Source organism: Sinocyclocheilus grahami, unplaced genomic scaffold (genome assembly GCF_001515645.1).
Source record: "Sinocyclocheilus grahami isolate Dianchi unplaced genomic scaffold, SAMN03320097.WGS_v1.1 scaffold44.1, whole genome shotgun sequence".
Classification (NCBI taxonomy): domain Eukaryota; kingdom Metazoa; phylum Chordata; class Actinopteri; order Cypriniformes; family Cyprinidae; genus Sinocyclocheilus; species Sinocyclocheilus grahami.
The window spans coordinates 2,388,553-2,399,908 of NW_015505223.1; the positions used below are offsets into that span (position 1 = coordinate 2,388,553).

The 11,356-nt window shown below is 37.0% G+C and overlaps 1 protein-coding gene across 3 annotated transcripts in view; it reads right to left on the reverse strand.

Annotated features, from left to right (window-relative positions):
- trim62.1 (tripartite motif containing 62, tandem duplicate 1) overlaps window positions 1-11,356 on the reverse strand; it is a 54,953-nt gene that overhangs the window by 16,878 nt on the left and 26,719 nt on the right. The gene's annotated exons all lie outside the window — the stretch shown is intronic.

The window sequence follows — 11,356 nt, forward strand, 5'->3', positions numbered from 1 at the left end:
TTCATAAGAGAGATACCAAAACTCTGACAGCAGTAAATGTGATGCTATTGACGCTATACACAACCATTCAATGCATGATTGGCTAAAATAAAAATGCTATAGGAAAGCACACTTTTCAGGCACTTTTCTTATCTTTAGTATATAGGACATAAATGGTGTGTCAGACTGGAAATTAGCTCCATTAGGACCATAACAATGAGAACTATATCAATTTGCTTCAAGTTTGACTTAATGTCCTTGGTCAACTACTATGCAGCTTCCCGAGCGCTGATATCTGATGAAACCTTTTATGACTGAAATAGGCTATTTTACTATAATTAAGTCCTTTCATGCATGGATTTGATCTAGACTGGAAGTTTCAAATTGTAAGAAAGGAACAGAGAAAGGTGGTTTTACAGTTGCAGGAAAAAAAGCAGAAATTAATAAATAAACTGCGAGTCTCCAGAGAGGTCTGTCAGGGAAAGTGGGTCTCTCCTGCAGTGGACGTGGCAGAATCGAGACGACAGGCCATGTTTGCTTGCCTAGAGGCAGAATAGGAACAGGCAAAATGCACCAACCCCTTTACAATACACCAGAGCCAGAGTTCATCTGTATAAAATCCATATATTAATACAATAGAGCTGCATGATTTGGGGGGAAAAAATTATTGCAATTGCATTTCTAATAAAAACATATCTAAAATGCAACTTAAAAAAAAAAATCCAGGTTTGCTTGCTTGTTGGGTTGCACAATCTGACCAAAATTTTGTTATGTATCAATATTGTTATAAAATAATAATAATTATTATACTATTATTACTTTTTCTTGTTGTTGATAAGCGCTTGTCATTCTAGACTCTGAAACACACAGTGCATATATTTATTTAATTCAATCACAGCTTTTGATAATCGCACTAAACCATATCATGATTTCGGTTATATTTCAATTAATCGTGCATATCTAATCTATAAACATATTAAAGGAACACTCCTCTATTTTTGAAAATAGGCTCATTTTCCAACTCTCCTAGAGTTAAACAGTTGAGTTTTACCATTTTCGAAACCATTCAGCCGATCTCCGGGTCTGGCAGTAGCACTTTTAGCTGTAGCTTAGCATAGATCATTGAATCTGATTAGACCGTTAGCATCTCGCTCAAAAATGACCAAAGATTTTCGATATTTTTCCTATTTAAAACTTGACTCTTCTGTAGTTACATCGTGTACTAAGACTGACGGAAAATGACTAGTAACTATACTCTCATTCCTACGTAATAATCAAGGAACTTTGCTGCCGTACCATGGGTGCAGCATGCGCAATGATATTATGCAGCGCCTGAAAATAGGCCCCAGCTAGGTAAACTTCCAATAAGCCTATTTTCAGGCGCTGCGTAATATCATTGCACCTGCTGCACTGATCGGCTGAATGGATTCGAAAACTGTAAAACTCAACTGTTTAATTCTAGGGGAGTTGGAAAATGAGCCTATTTTCAAAAATAGTGGAATGCTCTTTTAAGGCATCATAAATTAACTCATTCGATTTTTCAAGATTTTTTTTGCCTGTTTTAATTATCAGACAAGTTAAACAGCACACCTCTCAACAATAAGCAGCATGATTTAGTGCTAATCATGACTGTAGCCATAGCAAATAGTGAGTGACTAGCTACACAACAAAGCTTAATTACTTTAAGGTACGGGATTTGAACAAACCTCTAATGCTGAAGTGTGAGCAATACTTGATGCTTGCCACAAAGTTGGGCCACCCTTAGCAGCAAATAAGCACCAATGAGGCCAGGTCACATATTTTGTAAACAAGATTATCCTGAAAAACATATTAATCCAACATTCTAGCATCATGCCGTTTAAATAGAGGAGATTCATTGAAAATGGACGGCATGGCAATGAAATGCTGTTGTTACCAGTGTTGTTAACTGAAACTAAAACTATTAAAATAATTTTTGGTAATTTAAATAAAGCTGAAATAAAACAGAATATATTTGAAAACCTACGTTTTTTTTTTTTAAGTTGAAGTACTAAAATGACTACAACTGAAGTAAAATAAGGCTAAATATAAATATTTAATAAAAACAACAAAAATGACTAAAGTCGTTATACCACAGTTTTTTTTTCATACTATGGATGTCAATCAAATATTTGGTTAAGAACATTATTCAAAATAACTTCTGTATTCAACAGAAGACAAACTCATACAGGTTTGGAACAACTTAAAGGGGTCATAGGATGCTACATGCACTTTTACAAGTAGTTTGAACTGAAATGTGTGTTGGTAGTGTGTGTACACAACCATCCTATAATGAAAAAAAAAACACTGGGTGGACTTTTTAATCTCGTTAAATGTTTTCCACTTTCTCAAATCGAGCCGATCTCAGATAGTTTGATTGACAGTAGCGTTTCAGCACAGACTGGACTGGTGTCTTACCTTAGACCCGCTCTGAGTGAGCTGTCATCAGTCCTCTATTGTTTCACCGCTGGAGCAGATGTAGACAAGAATGACTCCTAAGTGATTGAGGTGTTCTGTTGTTGGATGTAATAATGAACATAGCAGTCGTCATTTACTCCCGACATCTGAGCTGCTGAAGACGCAGTGGATTATGCTAGTTTTTGAAGGGAATGTGCCCCCGATCTACATAAATGCGTCTATGTTCGCGCGAATCATTCATGATCCAGCCTCATCTACAGAAGAAGTGAGTATAATGCTTTGTAATGAATCTTTGCAAATCGCCTTTCCTAATAACGTGCTAATTAGCAAGTTTCACGATGAATGCAGCTAAAGTAAACAGTCTCTCTGAGAGCGGCTCGGAAGAGAGGGGCGGGGTCTGCAGAGCTCATTAACATTTAAAGGAAAATGCTACAAAAATGGCTTGATCTGAAAAGAGCTGTTTTTGACAGGGTAAAAAAAGTGTTTTTTACACTACCATTGAGAAATTTTAACCAAACTATGTTACGCACTTTTCATTAAGACCCTAAAGAATCATATCAACTTGTGGAAAATGGGCATCCTATGACCCCTTTAAGGGTGAATAAATGACAGAATTTTCATTTTTGGGTGAACTATCCCTTTAAAAGAGTTAACCACAGTATTTCCATCAGTATTATCTGACTGAAATGAGACTCAAATTCAAGTGAACATTAAAACAATTCTCAACTGTATCCTTTTCCAGGAGCAGAAAAAATGATTACTTTGATTATAAAGCTCATTACTTCAGGGAAATGCTGTCTGTGCTCCACAAGTACCTAAATGCCCTTCCCAGCATCCAAATCACCTGGTTTCAGTGTGCATACCTGACAGATGAGAGCTCTCTCTAATGCGTCAAGTAAAAGCAACATAACCAGCTGGTGTACTTCTGGAGCAAAACGCAAATGGTTATTGGGTCATTATAGACCATACATTTTTTTATGTGCCATTTACCTCCACCTTTTAAAAGTGTATCCAGAGAACTAACAACTTCTTAAAACAAAAGCCTGTCTGTGAAGTTGTGGCACAGAGCCTGCAAATGAATCATTTTTCCAGCGAATCGAGTTGTTCAAAATGTCTAAACAAAGGGCAGAGCGTGCTAGTTTTAGCTGCATGGAGAGCACAGAGCACTGGAGGTCAGAGGCAGCGCACGTTTATATCAATCTGAGATGGCGAGAGGAAGTTTGACATGACATTTCCCCAGGATCCCACACGACAGGGGGAAGAAGGTCATTGAAGGCTGATAGCAAGACTAAAACTTATTTCACTCCGGCTTTACTCATCTTTGAGTCTGCATTTGAACAACATAATCGAAAGAAAATGGATGCAGGATTTGAAGAGTTAATATCCACCTTTGCACTGACTAAGGTTTCCAAGATATGTTTATATTTTTTTATAAGAAAATATAGCATAAATAAAAAATATACTAAACTATACTAATACTGTTTTATAATTAGGGTTGCAAAGGGGCAGACATTTTTACGAAAATTTCTGGTAAATTTCTGAAAACTTTCCAAAATATTTCACGAAAGTTTCCAAAAACACTGGAAAGTTTCCGGATATTATAATATTATAATATAATATTCAGATGAAGAAACAACCCTGATTATAATATTATAATATATAAATAAATGAATGCATAAATAAAGAAATAATTACATATACTGTATATATATATATATATATATATATATAATTTTGTTTTTTTTACTTTTTTTTTTTCTCTCCACATTTCTGAAAAAGACCAAACCAACAACTTAAAATAAATATTTGAAAACAAGAAACCAGACTAGAAACAGGAAACAGGTTCGAGACTATGTAAACCCAAAAATAATCATTTACTTACTCTCATTTCATTCCAGATACTTATTACTTGGAACACAAAAGGTGATGTTCACACTGTAATGAAAGAGAATGATGACCATGGCTGTCTTTGGATATATCCACTTTTATTATATGATTTTTGGGTGTTCTGTCCCAGTAAGAAAGAATAAACAAAATACTCTTCCCATAAATCAGATAACATTATCTAGCCAGCCTACGCCACCCTACAAAAGCTCACCACTAACCTAGTAATCGCAAAGATTTTGGTTTTCATTGTAACAGTATCTTTTTTGACAGAAAAGTTTACTTGTTATTCAGCCCTCTACGAACACCTTGGCAACTGAATCACCATTGGCTAGTAAATTTTTTAGTTTACTCTCCAGACTAACAGGTGTTTGCCCCCCTGTTAAAAACTGTGGTTTATCACACCTGAGTTCAATTTCTCTAGCCACACCCAGGCCTGATTACTGCCACACCTGTTCGCAATCACTTTGTCAGGCAGGTCCAATTTAAGAGATTTCTTGAAGTAGACCAAAAGATCCTCAAACATTATAATATGATAATCAATATTATTTAATGATAGAACTTTAATTAGAATTAAAACTTGATAACCATGTATGAATGCATATTAGTCATTTTAACTGAACTTTGGACTGGTGCTTTTTTGGTCATTCAGTGTATCTGTAAAAAAATAAAAAATTCGGGAAAAATTAACAAAAAATACTGATAAGATAACAATGATACGAATTCTACTAATAAGAACAATATAAAACGCACCAAGGATTAATGAGCTACTGGATTCATGAATATTAATCAGGTTGTGTGCGTTCGCTCGAACTGATTTGCTGAAATCAAAACAGGGACGATAATAGGTGAGCACCAGCCAATGAGATTGCCGTTTGCACATTAGTTCCGCCCACTACCGGAGAAAGCGGTAGATCTTAAAAGCTGAAGAATTCCAAAGGAACTCTGTTATTTTGCCAGCAAAATACAACAAAGTATCGTTTACATGTAGCGCGCATAGGTAGCGCGTCAATTCTCTCTCTCCCTCTCTCTCGGCGTGTGTGTGAAACAAAGCGACGGCGAGTTGTGCGCCTTCACACTAGAGTTTACGGTACGTTAAATACAGGTGCGTTGCACATCCATTTAGATGAACTGAAAAACAGCACAGATCGCTTGGCGGAGAGAGAAACTCTGATGCGCTCAGTCAGAGAGTGTTCGGCGAGTGAAAATATATCTGAGCTAAACTTATGCTTAGCCTCCAACTCACACACTGGCGAGTAAAATCTGAGAATTTATTAGCAATTGGCTAATATTAGACGTCATTTAGTCGCCGGGTCCAAGATTTAGTCGCATATGCGAGTGATTTACTCGCAATGTAGAGGGTTGTTATTGCTAAGAAACTTTCGCAATTGAGATTTTGAATTGCGTTTTTACTTCCCTACTGTTGAGCTCGATTCAGCAACATTGTACGTTCTATGAACGTCCTCAAGGGTCCATTAAACAGCCACCTGCCTAGAAGCTAAAGATACGTTCTAACTGCTGGCACTGATGAGAGTGAAGGAGATAATCAAGTGTGCATGAATAATGAAACGCACCAGGCATACTCAAGATACTTCACGCACCCCTTCAACCCCTGAAATCAAATGCAGATTGACGTCGTTGATGAACCTGGAGTCAAAACCAGGAAACTTGCACAGAATCACCAGATGGCAGACATCTTTTACAACCCTCTACACTGCAAGTACATCACTCGCATATGCGACTAAATCTTCACTCTGGGCGACTAAATAATTTCTAATATTAGCCAATGGCTAATCAATTCTCAGATTTTACTCGCCAGTGTGTGAGTTGGATGCTGAGTATATGATTAGCACAGATATATTTTCACTCACAGAACACTCTGACTGAGCACTTCAGAGTTTCACTCTCTCCATCAAGCGATCTGTGATATTTTTCAGTTCATTTGAATGGATGCGCAGTGCACCTGTGTTTGTGTATTTGGCGTAATGTGTTTCTAGTGTGAAGGCGCACGACTCGCCGTTGCTTTCTCTCACACGCGCAAAGAGCGAGAGCGAGCGAGAGTCTTACATAACATGCAGCATTGATGCGCTACGTGTAAACAATATATTTTGTTGCATTTTTTAATTACTAAACTTCTATTATTAAATAATACTTGATTATAATATTATAATGCTTGACTGACTGATTTTAAGAGTGTACTTTTGGATTTTTAAAAAGCTGTACCATTTTACAAACATTATACATGTTTGTAAAATGGCATAACATATATATTACTAGCCAATGGTGATTCAATTGCCAAGGTGTCCGTTGAGGGTTGTTTTAGTTCTTGGAAAACATCTCCATTACTCAAATGACACAAAATGCAGACTGCTCGCTCACGAATGGCAATTTGTTGCCACGAGGAATCCAGCTACATAGTTCTCATCAGCCCGAAGGGTACACAATCAAGGACACTTTGGCATAACCTTGTACATGCTGGTGTCATAATTCTGCAAGGCAGCAGGATCCGAAGTAATAAACAGCCTGGGTGCACAAGGCTGGTTCTGCAGTCCCTATTTATGACTCGTGTGTAAATCACATCTGAAGAGGACCGCAAATGTGTCATCTGCACTCCTTTTTTATCAGGGTCCAATCAAGCCAACCAGACCAAATATAACAAACATGAATAATAAGACCACATGTGAGTCATTTGGCCATCGCCATGCATCACTTGTCAGGACACAACATGTCTGTTTGCTAGACATCACTGCAAGCTGTTTCTGATGTCAAAAAGATTAAAAAAACAAGTACAGACAAAACTAACCTCACCTTCCCAAGTATTTATTTAAAACAAATTTAGCCTTAAATGTAGTATATCATCATGAAGAAGGGCATTCTTACACAACAGATGTGGGTGTCAGAGTATCCCTGAATTGTGTGTAATATAACCACCAAATGTAATAATTGCATTGCAATTTCTACATGATTTGGCAGCACAAGTGTCTTTGGCACACAAAACAGTCCTAGATGTACATTTATTTTAAGTTCATAGGAAAGCTATATTTAATCATTGCATGCAAAATGTGCAAATGCAAATATAATCATCTTCACGTTCAAAGCTGCTGTTCTAGAGTCCTTAGTTTGTGTCATTCAAATGGTTTTAAAGGAATAGTTCACCCAAAAACAAAGCGAAAAGCTGCGTGTTTGTAAGAAACAAATTCATCTGAATGTTTAAACCGTTGCTTCCTGCTAAAATAGGAGTCCTCTATCCATAATATTAAAAGTCATCTGATGTATCGGTTTTGTCGATTAATCGGCACAGATAGTTGACTGCTGGAACTATCGGCAAAAATCCATGCTGTTAGTCTTTCTGGGTTGCGCCCGTTGCTGGAGTGGCTGAGAAGGCTCCGCTGTCATTATACAGTACGAGAGCGGCCTGTAGAGGTGGAATCACTGACGCCTCTGGCTGTTTGTTTTGACATGTGACACTGCGCACTGCACAGAGCAGGACAGGGATTTAAAACACTGAGAACTAAACAGCGTGAACACAGTATTCTGTAGTGCATGTTTTCATATCGTGTTCTTGTGGCTCAGTGGTAGAACAGTGCTTCCCACACATACACTTTACTTGGGCGGGCCGCCCAGGTATATTAACGGCCGCCCAAGTATATATGGAGAAATACTTTTGCTTGCATTATTTTTATCCTCATACTTTATCCGCCCAAAATAATGAAACCATCCGCGATCGATTAACTAGTGGAAAATCTCCCCTTCGCCCTACACGTTTCGTATTTGCTCGTTCTGTGTGCGCGAAAACGGTTTACTCCTGCTGACGTTCCCACATGCGCTGCAGAGACACCGCGGATATTTCACAGATAAAGACAGGGCTTGATAGTGCGGGTGCTTCAGTCGCAAATAAAAATAGATGTGCGCGAACTGTAAAATGTATTTAAGGAGCACGTGTGCGAATAAAGCAAAATCCCTCTGGGTGAGTTTTCTTAAATTTACTGTAATAAAAAGTCTTCAATACATGAAATGGTAAATCAAACATCTTAATGATCATTTTAAGTCGTCTTATATTTTGGGGATAGAAAAACATCGATTATTAAAAAAACAGCCTATCGATTATTAAACTTCAAAATGATTTCATAAAAAAAAAAAAAAAAAGGGCTGCACGTTGCAGGTTCAAGGCGGGGCGTGTTGGGTTTTTTAAAAAATAGATGTGCGCGAACTGTAAAATGTATTTAAGGAGCACGTGTGCGAATAAAGCAAAATCCCTCTGGGTGAGTTTTCTTAAATTTACTGTAATAAAAAGTCTTCAATACATGAAATGGTAAATCAAACATCTTAATGATCATTTTAAGTCGTCTTATATTTTGGGGATAGAAAAACATCGATTATTAAAAAAACAGCCTATCGATTATTAAACTTCAAAATGATTTCATAAAAAAAAAAAAAAAGAGCGCTGCACGTTGCAGTGTCAAGGCGGCGCTGTTGCGCTTTCTAAAAGCTCGCTCAACAGCTCTTCAGACTGCTTCAAAGTGATTCTCAATCAATGAATAGTGCACATTTATGCCAAGCGATTGCTTATGAACTCGAGTTGATGAATTAAGACAATGTCTACTTTATGACCATTATATAATATGTTTTAGACAGTTGTAAGAATGCATATTTTCTCTCTCATCTGAAGTATGAACTCGAGTTGATGAATTATGACAATGTCTACTTTATGACCATTATATAATATGTTTTAGACAGTTGTAAGAATGCATATTTTCTCTCTCATCTGAATGATCAGCCCACAATAGTATAGACATTTCAAAATAAGAGTCCCGGTGTATTTCGGTCTTGTTTATAATTAAAAGTCACACGTTGTTTTTTTTTTTCTTTCTTTTTTTTCTGGGCATTATTGGTATTTTGGTAACACAATTAATTGTATTTAATTTAATTTCCATTTCATTCATAGTAAACTATTGTAGTTTCTGGCTGGGATGCTTCCCCACAGGAAGAAAAGACTAAGAACATTATTTGACATATATTATTCAATATATAGATTTTACTAGTATCAGTAAAATCTGTGTCCCATTCACTGAGAGAGACACTTTATGACAAAGTAAGGAGAACTCTGCCATTTAAATGCTGTAATTTTGCATAATTTACAATGCATATAATAATGCATAATATTAATATGTAATTAAATGTAATAGTAGCCAAGGTAATTCAAATGAATTTCAATAAATTAAAATGTTGTTAAAAATCACACATTATTTGTTATTTGTCACATGTAGTAGACCATTTTTGTGCCGTGGGTAATAGGAGGATTCTCCACCCGGCTACCACCGCAAGTATATTTCAAACCTGTGGGAAGCACTGAGGAGCATTGCGTTAGTAGCGCAAAAGGCCGTGGATTCAATTCCCATGGAACACACGTACTGGTAAAAAAAATGTATAGCCTGAATGCACTGTAAGTCGCTTTGGATAAAAGCACCTGCTAAATGCATAAATGTAAATGTATCATTACTAAGTAATTAATTGGTTGATTAGATGCTGCATTAATGGAGAAAAGACAGCAGTTTGTTTGATATTAAGTCTGAGAGGACGCGGACATTAGCAGCACCTCAAATGGTTAAAACAATGTGACCAAAACGCATGCAAGTCTGACCCAAATGCTTAATGTCACGATTGTTACCATCTATTTGCATTAGTTTATATCCAGCTGGTCACATTAATGGATTTGTTAGCCAGCGAAGTTGCAGATTTAAAGCTGTGACGTGAGAAAGCAAACTAATGTTCATTCAGCGACAGAAATCCTGCCATGCCACAAAGCGCCATTAACACAGTTTTCCATTAAATTACATTAAATTTGTCCCAAATAATTGTAATTAATGTACATAATGACTTTACCCTGGGTTGGAAGATTGTGTACTATTGTGCATTTTCAGTGAAACGGTTGTATTTCTGTGGCTCTAATTAAGTCTGTATGCTTCAAATAGAGAGCTATAATACACTGTAGATCGCACTTTTTCTTTCCATTTTGCTGTTCAAACTTCAAACTTATCTATGTGCTTTTTTGATTGTGCTTGAAGTGAAGTGATTAAAGTGATTAAATAAACAGTTTTAGACCGCCACTTGAACTGAGCGCGACGCGTCCAGTGTGTGATACCTGATACCTGCGAGTTGTCCGTGCAGCGCTGCACATTTTGCCTAGTGTGCGACTGCCATATTTAGTTATTTTGATTAGACAATCATCACGTCTTTAGAATAGAAGCAACTAAAGTCCCACTGTAGTCAAATATTTTATCCCTTATAACTTATCTTTGATCATCAAAATGACATATTTAAATGTTTTTTCTTGTGAAAATAATTTTCTCATGCCTTAAAACAGCTTGAATGTAACTCTACACCCTTGCCTCATTTACTATACGTGGAGCTATGAATATGCAAATTAGTCCCGCCTCCACTCAGTCACACCAGCCAGCGCCTCCTGATCCACTGAACTGTAGTAAACGCAAAACAATGGCATACACGGATAATGACTGATAAAACTATGTTTTTACTAGCGGACAACTACAGTGAATACTGTAACATTCGTTAAAGTTACTTACTTGACGATGTTGTGTCCTAAAATGCCTTGAAGACTTGAATGCAGCCGTTTGTGATTGTTAATTTGCGCCCGCGAGCATATGCATGTGAAGTACAGACGCCGATGCGGGAGAGGTGCATCTGACTCCGGGCTACTTTTACACTGTTGCCACGGGTTATAACGCAAGTTAGCGGTTCTAAATTCACATTAAGCCACAGCTTCATGGGTTTTTTGCTCCGATTTATATTTGGTTTTGTGCTGGTATTGGTATATTGTGCATGCTAGTGATAGGAATCGATCCTTGACGTGATTGGTTATTGGTTTGTGATGTAGCAAACAAAGAGCTGTTTCAAACCATATTTCTGGGTCAGCCTTTGAGAAACTACAGTTTTAAGGAGAAAATACTCAGCAATGGTATTGATTAATAGATTGGCACATGGTTTGTCTAAAAGCATATTAAAAACACCACATAGACAAATAAACAACATAAAAAAC